The 11,779-nt window shown below is 39.4% G+C and overlaps 1 non-coding gene across 1 annotated transcript; it reads right to left on the reverse strand.

Annotated features, from left to right (window-relative positions):
• Nucleotides 1-11,144: 11,144 nt before the first annotated feature.
• Nucleotides 11,145-11,251, reverse strand: LOC112627181. The gene has a single exon (XR_003120046.1). It is a non-coding gene; the product is annotated as a U6 spliceosomal RNA (small nuclear RNA).
• Between the last annotated feature and the right edge of the window lie 528 nt (nucleotides 11,252-11,779).

An 11,779-nucleotide genomic window follows, 5' to 3' on the forward strand; every position in this document is an offset into this window, starting at 1 on the left:
ATTTTAATAGGAAAACATAGGAATAATCTAGATATCCATCATGAGGAAACTAGTTAAATAAAACATGGAACATCCAACTTTGGAATAGCATGTAACCATTAAAAGAGAAGAAGTCCCCCAATCTGTCAGATGTAGAATAAGCTCTGAAGTATATTATGTTAAGTGGGAAAAGTAAAGAGGAGTAGGATGTGTAAAATGCTACACTTTGGTGGGTTTTTCTAAACCCACAAATATAAAACTAACATATTGAATAAGAATGACTCATGGAGTGAAATCACAAAGCAACTTTATTTTGTGTCCCATTGACCCACTCAAATATACTCAGTGGGGAAGTTCTCCTGATTCTGAATGAAAACTCAGAAAGTTTTATAACTTTTCTAATCACTTGAGAAATACACACTTTTGTATCACTTTAGATCATCAACTTCATCTCAATTAAGAAATTAAAATGCCCAGTCTCATGTCATAGTCAAAGCTGCCAACTCGAAGTTACTCTTACACTCCTCCCCCAGGTAAGGCTTGCTTCTTCTAGCTGGACATTTCTGCTAGTCTTTTCTCACCATTCGAGGGTGAAATGACAAGGAGTAAGACAGCCTGAAAGTAAGAACCTGACTCTACTGTCTTAAGATAGCTTTACACTCTGTAGGTATGACAAGTATTTAAAGCTTACATTTTTACTTAGTGGCAGGATGACCAACTTACCCTGGGTTTCCCAGGACTTTCTTGGTATTAAAACTGAAAGTCTCGTGTCTCTGAAACACCCTAAGTTCTGGGCAATGCGGGATGGCTGGTCTTCCTACTCAAGGAACACTGTTATTGCCTTTTGGAGGCATCTGCCTCACTGATGGAGATACTTCACCTGCATTCCCTTGATGCATACAATGATGTACGCTTAGGAGCACTGCCTATTCTTCCTCCTGAGAACTTGCAGTTCACTCTCAGCTTTTAACTGCTAAAGTCTCTTGCCCATCTGGATAGACTATTGTGCATGTGCATGACTGCTCTGGTTTGAATGTGTGATCCCTCCAAAATAAATGTCGAAACTTAATCTCCAGCATGGTAGTGTTAAGAAGTAGGGTCTTTTGTGAAGTGATTCAATCATGATATCTCCTCCCTAACTAATGGGTTAATGCCCTTTCAAAAGAGGTTTCAAATCCCAGCACTTTGGGAGGTAGAGGCAGGCAGATCACCTGAGGTTAAGAGTTCAAGACCAGCCTGACCAACATGGAGAAACCCTGTCTCTACTAAAAATAAAAAATTAGCCGGGTGTGGTGGCACCTGTAGTCCCAGCTACTCAGGAGGCTAAGTCAGGAGAATCACTTGAACCCAGGAGGTAGAGGTTGCGGTGAGCCACGATCGCGCCATTGCACTCCAGTCTGGGCAACAAGGGCAAAATTCCATCTCAAACAAAGACAAGAAAGAGGTTTCAGAGAGTGTGTGCCTCTCTTGCCCTTCCTTTTTCCACCATGTGAGGACACAGCAGCAAGGCACCATAGTGGAAGAAGACAGACCAGGTGCTCAGCGTACACCAAACCTGCCAGCACCTTGATCTTAGATTTTCAGCCTCCAGAACTGTGAGAAATAAAAATATATTGTTTATAAATGACCCAGTCTTAAGTATTGGTGTTATGACAGCGCAAATGGACTAATGACCTTACAAAACTTTCTCTTTCTCTATCTCTATCTCCCCTGCATGGCTCACATCTGCTGCAGGAAAATCACTCACACATATTTTGCCTTGACAAGCTCTGAGCATGCAAACCCAACCCACACGGCCCACACTCCCAAGGCTTCACTATCAGTAGCCAGCCCATCTGTTGCCCCTGGTTCTCAGGCGATAGTGAAACAGTCTTCTTGGTGTCTGCCACTCAGCAAGGCCACAAATCAGACTCTCAAAAGTACTGCTGTGGAAGGCTCTTCTCTCTAGGCCTGACGTTGGTAGGAAATGCAACACACAGCACAGTTTTATCCAGAGAAATTATCGTCACAATCATAGCTCTATTTCACTTTATTCTTTGCCGATAGCCTACCATTGCATATCCTCAGTCTGGCTAAGAAATTTAAGGCTCATGAAACTGGTTTCTGAGTGTTTCCATTGAGTATTTCTATTTTTATACGGCATTCACGTTGGTATCTGAATATCTAATATCTGTCATCTTAGAGTCTTAGCTGAAAGTGTCATCTTAATATCTTATTTCTATGCTTATATACACATAGAATAGCACTAGAAAGATATATGAAAAATAGCAATTGCTTCCAGAGTGGGGAAGTAACTGGCAGAGAAAGTAAAGGAAGAAGACTCACTTATCACATTTTACATTCTTGTATCATTTGAATGTATACACTGTGCATATATTACCTGTGAAAACACTGAAGTGAGTTAATGTTTCTAACACGGGAAAGGTAGAATACCCATGATTAAACCTGTATAAATATAAATTGCCAAATTTTCATAAAAATACCCACTAAATTAATAATAATTAATAAATGTGCTTCTATGCAGGAACAGACAGATGAATCAATAAAATGGAATAAATACAAAGTACCAAAACAAGTCTTAGGTTACATATGAACTTACTATTCTATCAAGGTGCACCTCAAGTCAACAGGGCACGATGGATTATTTAGTAAGTGGTGCCTAAGCAACAGGCCAGCCATTTGGATAAACTTAAAATGTGGTTTATGGCTCATAAACCAAACTAATTTCAAATTGATTAAAAATTTTAATGAAAGGAATAAAATCATAATAATAGATAAAAATACAACTGAATAGTGTTACAATCTTAACATGGGCAAGGACAAGTATGATACAAATGGAGAGGCTATAAAGGAGAAGTGGGGTGATCACATAAAAATTAAAACCTTCAAAATGTCCCAAAATATACATAATGGAAACAAATAAAAAGATCATGCACACATAATCTGTAAGACTATATACAATAATGTTAACAGTAGTTTGTTTTCATGGTGGTATTACACATGATTATAATTTTGTTCTTTTTCTTATTTCCTTGTTTTTTCTTGAAACTAATATGCAATACTTAGCAACAAACTTATTTTAAATTACATTGAAAGTAATGAGCAATGCAACAGTCAAAAGACTCACTATAGAAACAGTATTTTCCAGTAAAATATGAAGATAAAATACGTTTGCTCATGTAAAGGAAATGTCTTTTTTTTTCTTTTCTTTTTTCTTTTACTTTTTCTTTCTTTTTTTTTTTTTTTGAGGCGGAGTCTCGCTGTGTTGCCCAGGCTGGAATGCAGTGGCATGAGTTTGACTCACTGCAACCTCCAACTCCTAGGTCAGAGGGATTCTACTACCTCAGCCTACCGAGTAGCTAGGATTACAGGCATGCGCCACCATGCCCGGCTAATATTTGTATTTCTAGAAGAGACAGGGTTTTGCCATATTGGCCAGGCTGGTCTCGAACCCCTAACCTCAGGTGATCTGCCCATCTTGGCCTCCCAAAGTGCTAGGATTACAGGCGTGAGCTCCTGCACCCGGCCAGAAATGTCTTTATAGCAGGTTATTTATCCCAGTGGGCCTATTCCTAGAGCTTGCCGTTTCTCATAATGAAAAAAGAACTGAAACTTGAATCCTTTTATGTGCTTGCTTACTTTGAGCTGATGTTAATAGAACAATGTCCACAATAACATAGGAGACAGGATCTGTTGATAAATCTGAAATTGGAAGCTCTGGTATAAGCACCTCCCAACAGAACGCTATTGTGGAGGGTGTATGCCCTCTAATTGATTTACTCTTTCACACCCAAGTTCAGTTTCTCTAATTCTAGACTTATAGAAGAGGACAAGGGAGATATTTTAGCAAGAAAGTTAGAGAAGGAGAAATGATGACTCCTCTATTTTAAAAAGTCAGCATTTTCAGTGTTCAGAAATTCTAACAAATACTATATTCACAACAGAAAAGTAACCTATGTGATAAAGTACTAATAAGGATGACAAAACAGACATGAACATGCTACATTAATCGCAGTGACAGTGACATTTGCTGAGTGCCTATTATGTGCCAGCTGCTGTGCTGTATGATTTATAAACATTATCCTTAGCCAAAAGCAATTTCTTAAAAAACAAACTTCTTTACTGATTACTTTTCAAAAAGATAATTCCATAAAAATTAGATTTGGGGCCTATCACATTATCCTGAAAATTATTGCTGTTGAGTACAAACATAAATAATTACTAAAGTCCTAATACCAATTATAACTTCCCTAAGGAATTTGGGACTATAAATGAAGATCTTTGGGACTATGTAGTTTTCCATAGTGAAAACAAAGGGGTCAAACACTTAGATTCCTGCAATGGTGATGGCGATGGTGATGGTGATGGTGATGCTGACAATAATGATGATGCCAGCTAGTACTTAAGGGCTCTCACTGTATGTCAAGCACTCTTCCAAGTGTTTTACATGTATGAATTAATTTAATCTACCCAACAACTCTATGAGGAGTTACAACTATTACCTGTTTTAAGAGAATGGAATTGAAACATAAAGAAACGTTAAGAATTATCCAAGATCACGCAACTAGCAAGTGATGATGCTGGTAATTTAATGCAGACAAGCTGACTCTAGAGTTCTTATACAATACACGGTGCCAGCCGGGCATGGTGGCTCACACCTGTAATCCCTGCACTCTGGGAGGCCGAGGCAGATGGATCACCTGAGGTCAGGAGTTCAAGACCAGCCTGACCAGCATACCAAAACCCTGTCTCTACTAAATACAAAGAAAAAAAAAAAAGAAAGAAAAGAAAAATTAGCCGGATATGATGGCTCATGCCTATAATCCCAGCTACTTGGGAGGCTGAGGCAGGAGAATCGCTTGAACCCAGGAGGTGGAGATTGCAATGAGCCAAGATGGAGCCATCACACTCCAGCCTGGGCAACAAGAGCAAAACTCCATCTCAAAAAAAAAAAAATATATATATATATATATATACACACACACACACACACACACACACACACACACATACATACATACTGGGCCTTGGAGTCTGACCCCAAATCTCAGAGCCCAGTAGGGTGGTGGGATGATCTAGTTATCAGATTTTTAGAAATAGGTCTGCTTCTTTTTACTAGCATATCAAAATGAATAATTGAAACAATATTTGGACAAAATTACCCCTCACTCAAATATAGAATTAAAACTTGAAGAGGGGTGCCTAAGTTGCTGAGCTAATTGCCTTGGGGTTTTTTAGCCTCTAGCTAGAGGACACTGACGTAGAAGACCACAGTCTCTTGAGTGCCTACTTTCTCCGTGACTTTAGAGCCAGATTTTCACTTTATGTAATTGTTCTTACCCTGGGAAAGCTAGTTTGCCTCTTGTCTAAATCAGTAAGGCAGTGACTGAGATGACAGCATTGTAGAAATATAGAATATACACACTAGTATACACAGTAGAAATATGAATTTTACTACACACCCATATGTTGTCTCGTAAAACAGTTAAGTCCATGTCATGTAATGATTAAGGGCATGGACTCTGCAAGATAGATAGAACAGGCTTTCAATGGTGGCCTTCAACTTATTAGCTCTGAGACCTTGAGGAAGTAGCTTAACCTTCCAAAGTGCCAGTTTTCCCATCTTCAAGATGGGGATAATACATACCTACTTCACAGAGTTGTTAAGAGGGTCAGATGAGATAACATATCTAGCTCCATTACTGGAGCATAGTAAGTGCCATCATTGTTGGCTGCTGCTATTTTCATCATCATCACCTTCAACACCTTCATTATAATCAACCAAAACCTGCTCTGTTGTCAGCATTCTTCCACATTCAAAGTGATTTCCTGTGTGGCTGTCATCCTTGCTTTTCATTATTAACTAAAGTTGGCCCTCGGTATCCGGGGGACTGGATTGGTTCCAGGATCCTCTCAGATCCCAAAATCTGGGATGCTGAAGTCTGTGATACAAATTGGCATAGTGTTTGCATCAAACCTATCCACATCCTCTCTTATATTTTAAGTCATCTTTAGATAACTTATAATATCTAATACAGCTATTTACATAGCTGTTACACTGTATTGGTTTTTTGTTTGCAATTTTACGGTTGTATTTTTTTTTCTTGAATGTTTCAACCCACCATTGGTCAAAACCCTTAAAATTTGTGGATATGGAGGGCCAAGTCTAAAGATAATGAGAAGTCGAGATGCAAAACAAAGTGTCCCATCAGGCTATTGAATTTTCCATCTAAAGCACCTTGTAAATTTAAGGGAACAAAGAAAAGAGAAACAAGACAAGATGATGATGAGGAAAGCCCATCCCACAGAGGATCTTGTGACCCAAGCTCTTGCAATAAATGCAAAGCACATAAAATGGAATGTCCCCTTATGTCACAGTGAAAAACTGTAACATAAATACTTTTGTTAGTTGGTTTTATTCTACAGATGTTTCTGAGACTTTGTTGTTGAAACAGCCAATTCACTCCTGAAAAAAAAAAAACTTTTGGCAGTACCCAAAGTGTCAACTAATTAGATCCAAATTACAGCTGAACATTTTGAAATATATGCATCGCCCACGTGAATACTGAGTGAATTTATCATACATAGAAATTCAATTGCCGTGAAAGAAGGATACAATGGCATGGGAGTAAACTAATTTGTGAGCTTTTATTAAACACCTTATTAAGAGCTCCCGTCACAAGGGACAGTATACAATGGATTAAATGATGGTTATTCCAATGCTGTGCTCAGGAAAGGCACTCTGCACTGAGTCACAAAACCACTGGAGGTTTTCTTCCATATGGAACTTGATTCTAATCCTATTTTGGCTACCAAATTTGTAAAGCTTAAAAGTTGCTCATCCTTTTTATAAACTGGGCCCCCAACCTGTGGGCCTAATTCTCTCTGCAAACTTCTTTAAAACTGAATGTGAATGATTTGAGGTGATGCCACCCATTCTCATTCGTGGTAGCCACAACTTTCCCTTTGAGCTCAAGGGGAGACTTCACCCAGTTGAGCTTCCTGCTCGCTTTGTAAATGGTCAGTAACCAGAGCCTTGATTTGACCTTTTGAGATTTCAGTTCCTGTCTTTGAACAAAGATGAACTTTCAGTGAGTCATTTGCCAAAGTATATCATGGTATGTATTATAGATGACAGAATTCTAGACTGTTCATAAAAATTTTTAAATGTGGCCAGGCGTGGTGGCTCATGCCTGTAATCCCAGCACTTTGGGAGGCCGAGGTGGGTGGATCATGAGGTCAGGAGATCGAGACCATTCTGGCCAACATGGTGAAACCCCATCTCTACTAAAAATACAAAAATTAGCCAGACATGGTGGTGCATGCCTGTAATCCCAGCTACTCAGGAGGCTCAGGCAGGAGAATCCCTTGAACCGGGGAGGCGGAGGTTGCAGTGGACCGAGATCGCACCACTGCACTCCAGCCTGGCAACCGAGAGGGACTCCGTCTCTAACTAACGAAATAAATAGATAACAAACAATGTAAACAACCAAGCAGACATGTCGGTCTCTTCATTATAAGGAAGAACTCTATAACTTTTAAAACCAGCCAGCAATGAATCTGCCTGTTCTGTTAGGTAGTGAGTGCCCCATCACTGGACTCTGTCAGCCCAAGACCATTAAACCAGCTGCAAAAGGTTTGAAGAAGAGGCTTTGGTATAGACTGGTAGGCTTATTAATTTTCTAGGGCTGCTGTAACAAAATACCATGAACTCGGTGGTTTAAAACAACAGAAATGTATTGCATTACAGTTCTATTAGTCCAAAATTGGCAAGGCCATGATCCCTCTGAAGGTTCTAGGAAAGAATCCTTCCCTGCCACTTCCTAGTTGCTGGTGGCTCCTAGAAATGCTGGGCATTCTTGGCTGGTAGCTATTTCACTCCAACCTCTGCTTCTGTCTTTATGTGGCTTTCTTCCCTCTGTGTCTGTGTGTCTCCAAATCTGTCAGTCCTTATAAATGCACCCGAGATTGGTTTAGGGCCCATCTTAATCCAGTATGACTTCATTTTAACTTGATTACACCTGCAAAGACCCAATTATTAAATAAAGTCACATTCATAAGTATTGGGGTTAGACTTCAACATATTGCGGGATGAGCAGAAATAGTTGGGAAGATATAATTAAACCACACGTAGATATGACTAGTTGACTGATATGATGATCCCACCTATGGTGAGATTTTAGGAGTTATATAAATCCTCTCTTACCAAAATGATGTCATTAATTTGTCCAACAACCATTAACTAGCTTCATTCTCCAGTACTATTCTATTTTTCAAAAACATGACATCTTACTAATGCTTTAAGTCTTGTATTTTATGGATGCTTGGGGAACCATAGAAGATGCCTTAAGTCAAAGCCCAGAGTACAGAGTGCTATAATTACTGTGTCTTTTAGTTCATGTTCACATTCGCTGGCCTCACATTTGCTATGTATTCAGAAATACAAATACCGATTTGTATTTACCAAGCATGAGTTATATGTTGAACATGAGATAGAATGAATTTCTAAAACACTATTAGTTTTAATGATAAACCAGAGCTTAAAAATTAGCCCTATATTTTCCTGTAGAAAATTACAGACTGAGGGCCGGGCACAGTGGTTCACGCCTGTAATCCCAGAACTTTGGGAGGCTGAGGTGGAGAGATCATGAGGTCAGAAGATCAAGACCATCCTGGCTAACATGGTGAAACCCTGTCTCTATTAAAAATATAAAAAATTAGCCAGGCATGGTGGCGGGCACCTGTAGTCCTTGCTACTTGGGAGGCTGAGGGAAGAGAATGGCGTGAACTTGGGAGGCAGAGCTTGTAGTGAGCCGAGATCGCAACCACTGCATTCCAGCCTGGGTGACAGTGCTAGAGTCCATCTCAAAAAAACAGAAAGAAAGAAAATTACAGAGTGAGGCCGGGCATAGTGGCTCACGCCTGTAATCCCAGCACTTTGAGAGGCCAAGGCAGGTGGATCACCTGAGGTCAGGAGATTGAGACCAGCCTGGCCAACATGGTGAACCCTTGTCTCTACTAAAAATACAAAAATCAGCAGGGTGTGTTGACACGTGCCTGTAGTCCCAGCTACTCAGGAGGCTAAAGCAGGAGAATCGCTTGAACCCAGGAGGCAGAGGTTGCGGTGAACTCAGATCGCATCACTGCACTCCAGCCTGGGTGACAGAGCAAGACTCAGTACCCATCCCCCCTCCAAAAAAATTAGACTATTCTCCCTGGTGAATCCAAAAACAGCTTTCATGACTTAAACCTAGTATCTTACTCTAATCTGTATGCATCTTGATCTAAAAATGTAGCATTTTGGATACATACACTTAGGTGATTTGCTTCATTGTTTCGTTTTGATAGACAGCTTTCCTATCTCTCTTCTATAATTTAGTCTAGGACTTCTCAACCTCTGCACTATTGATGTTTTGTGCTGGATAACTCTTTGTTGTGGGAGCTGTTCTGTGCATTATAAGATGTTCAGTAGCATCCCTGGCCCCTACACACTAGATGCCAGCAGCACCTTTCCTGCCACCTCCACCCAATGTGACAACCAAAAATGTCTTTGGATATTGCCCAGCGTCCCTGGAGGGGAGGTTGGGCAATATCATCCAAAATTAGGAATCACTGCATATTTGATGAAAATTAACTATATATTTTTTAATAGTGACAAACGTAGCATTGTTACGTCATTGCAAAAACCTTGATGTCTGCCTGCACCTGTATGTTTGTTTATTGCAGCACTATTCACAATAGTAAAGACTTGGAACCAATCCAAATGCCCATCAGTGATAGACTGGATAAAGGAAATGTGGCACATGTACACCATGGAATACTATGCAGTCATGAAAAAGAAAGAGTTCATGTCCTTTGCAGGGACATGGATGAAGCTGGAAACCATCATCCTCAGCAAACTAACACAGGAACAGAAAACCAAACACGGCATGTTCTCACTCACAAGTGGGAGTCGAACAATGAGAATGCATGGACACAGGGAGGGGAATATCATACACTGAGGTCTGTCAGGGATCAGGGGAAAGGGCAGGGAGAGCATTAGGACAAATACCTAATGCACGTGGGGCTTAAAACCTAGATAACAGGTTGATGGGTGCAGCAAATCACCATGGCACATGTATACCTATGTAACAAACCTGCACGTTCAGCACGTGTATCCCAGAACTTAAAGTAAAATTTAAAAATAAGTAAATAAAAACCTTAATGTCTGGCTTAATAGAAGACAGCTGGATTCTCATGTCTACCACTTCTTTCATTCTGCTGATATATGTATAGTTAGAAAATGGAGGAGTATTTTAACAGCCTTTTCAAATAGTTGTGGATATTTTTCTTTAATATTACCCCAAAATCACCAAGTAGTAGTTTCTTAAATGTTGCTTGTCAAATTAAAATTCTTCTATCTTTCACTTCGAATGGATCTTTCACCCATGCATTGATCATTTGGAAAATACTGGTTCACTGAGTTACCTTGTTCTTCCCAAATTTGACATGTTTTGTTATCAATGTTATTATTATTATTTTAATATTTTAAAAAATTACAATTGTTAGCTGGACACAGTCAGGTTCACCTGTAGTCCCTGCTACTTGGGATGCTTATGTGGGAGAATTGATTGAGCCCAGGGGTTCTAGTCCAGCCTGGGCAACATAGTGAGACCCCTTCTCTAAAAACATTTTTTTTTTTTCCAAATCACAATTGTTAACATCACCAATCTCATCAGCAAAGCCTTAAGTATTAGGATGTTGTCGAGCCCACAGTGGTGAATATGAATTTTCTGATATTCTAATTTTCACTTGAAAGCTTAAATGTTATCACTGGCAACAAATACCGCTGGTTGTTTTCCTTGAAGTGACAGACTCACTTCATTAATTTTTGAGAAAATGTCTGACAAATACTCAAGTAGGAATAACTATAATTTGTCTGTCAGTTGTTCTTTCAAGTAAAAAAAAAAAACAATGTGTATTGTGAAAAACGGCTCTTCAGCTTGTATCTCGTACAATTAAACATGCACTTCTCCTCACACCGACTGTCATACTTCAGCATGCAGCCACAGCGCACAGCGTTTTCTGTGCAGTTCCCATTTTGTCATACAGAATAGTTTTAAAGTGTACATAATGGTTGAGATTTAAGAAGTTTTTTTAATGCTGTTTCAAAGACATTCTTTTATTAAAATATAGAAGGCTTCACAGATGTGTATGTCATCCTTGCATAGGGGCTGTGCTAATTTTCTCTGTATTATTTTAATTTCAGTGTATATGCTGCTGAAGTCAGCACTCAAAGACATTCTTAAGTGAAACAGTGAAACTGTTGGTTTTTTTTTTCTGCAAGAGCCTTGTGGTGAAGTATCTGCTGGCATAGTTTTATGCTACTGTTATGGTTTACACTAAAGCACAAACACCATTGATGTAAATATCAACACAATGAGAAAGGCTATTATTAATAATACTAATATTAATAATACTAAGGCAAACGATGTCTTAGTATTACTATAAGAACTAGTTTTGACCTTGGGGATCCCCAGAGGCCCAAAGACTACACTTTGAGAATCGCTGGTGTATGAAGATCATTCCGCTCCACACGTAACTTGAATAATATAGAAAATATCTGCTGACAGACTTGCACAATAGTAGATACACTTCTTCAAAGTAGAATTTAGTATATTCTAGGAACTGCACATAGCATTCCAGGAACATACCTCTCACTACCAATCAAAACTGTCCAAAGACTGCTGGGCACTGTGACTCATGCCTGTAATCTCAGCACTTGGGAAGCTGAGGCAGGTGGATCACTTGAGGTCAGGAG

The sequence above is a fragment of the Theropithecus gelada genome, chromosome 6 (assembly GCF_003255815.1).
Source record: "Theropithecus gelada isolate Dixy chromosome 6, Tgel_1.0, whole genome shotgun sequence".
Lineage (NCBI taxonomy): Eukaryota > Metazoa > Chordata > Mammalia > Primates > Cercopithecidae > Theropithecus > Theropithecus gelada.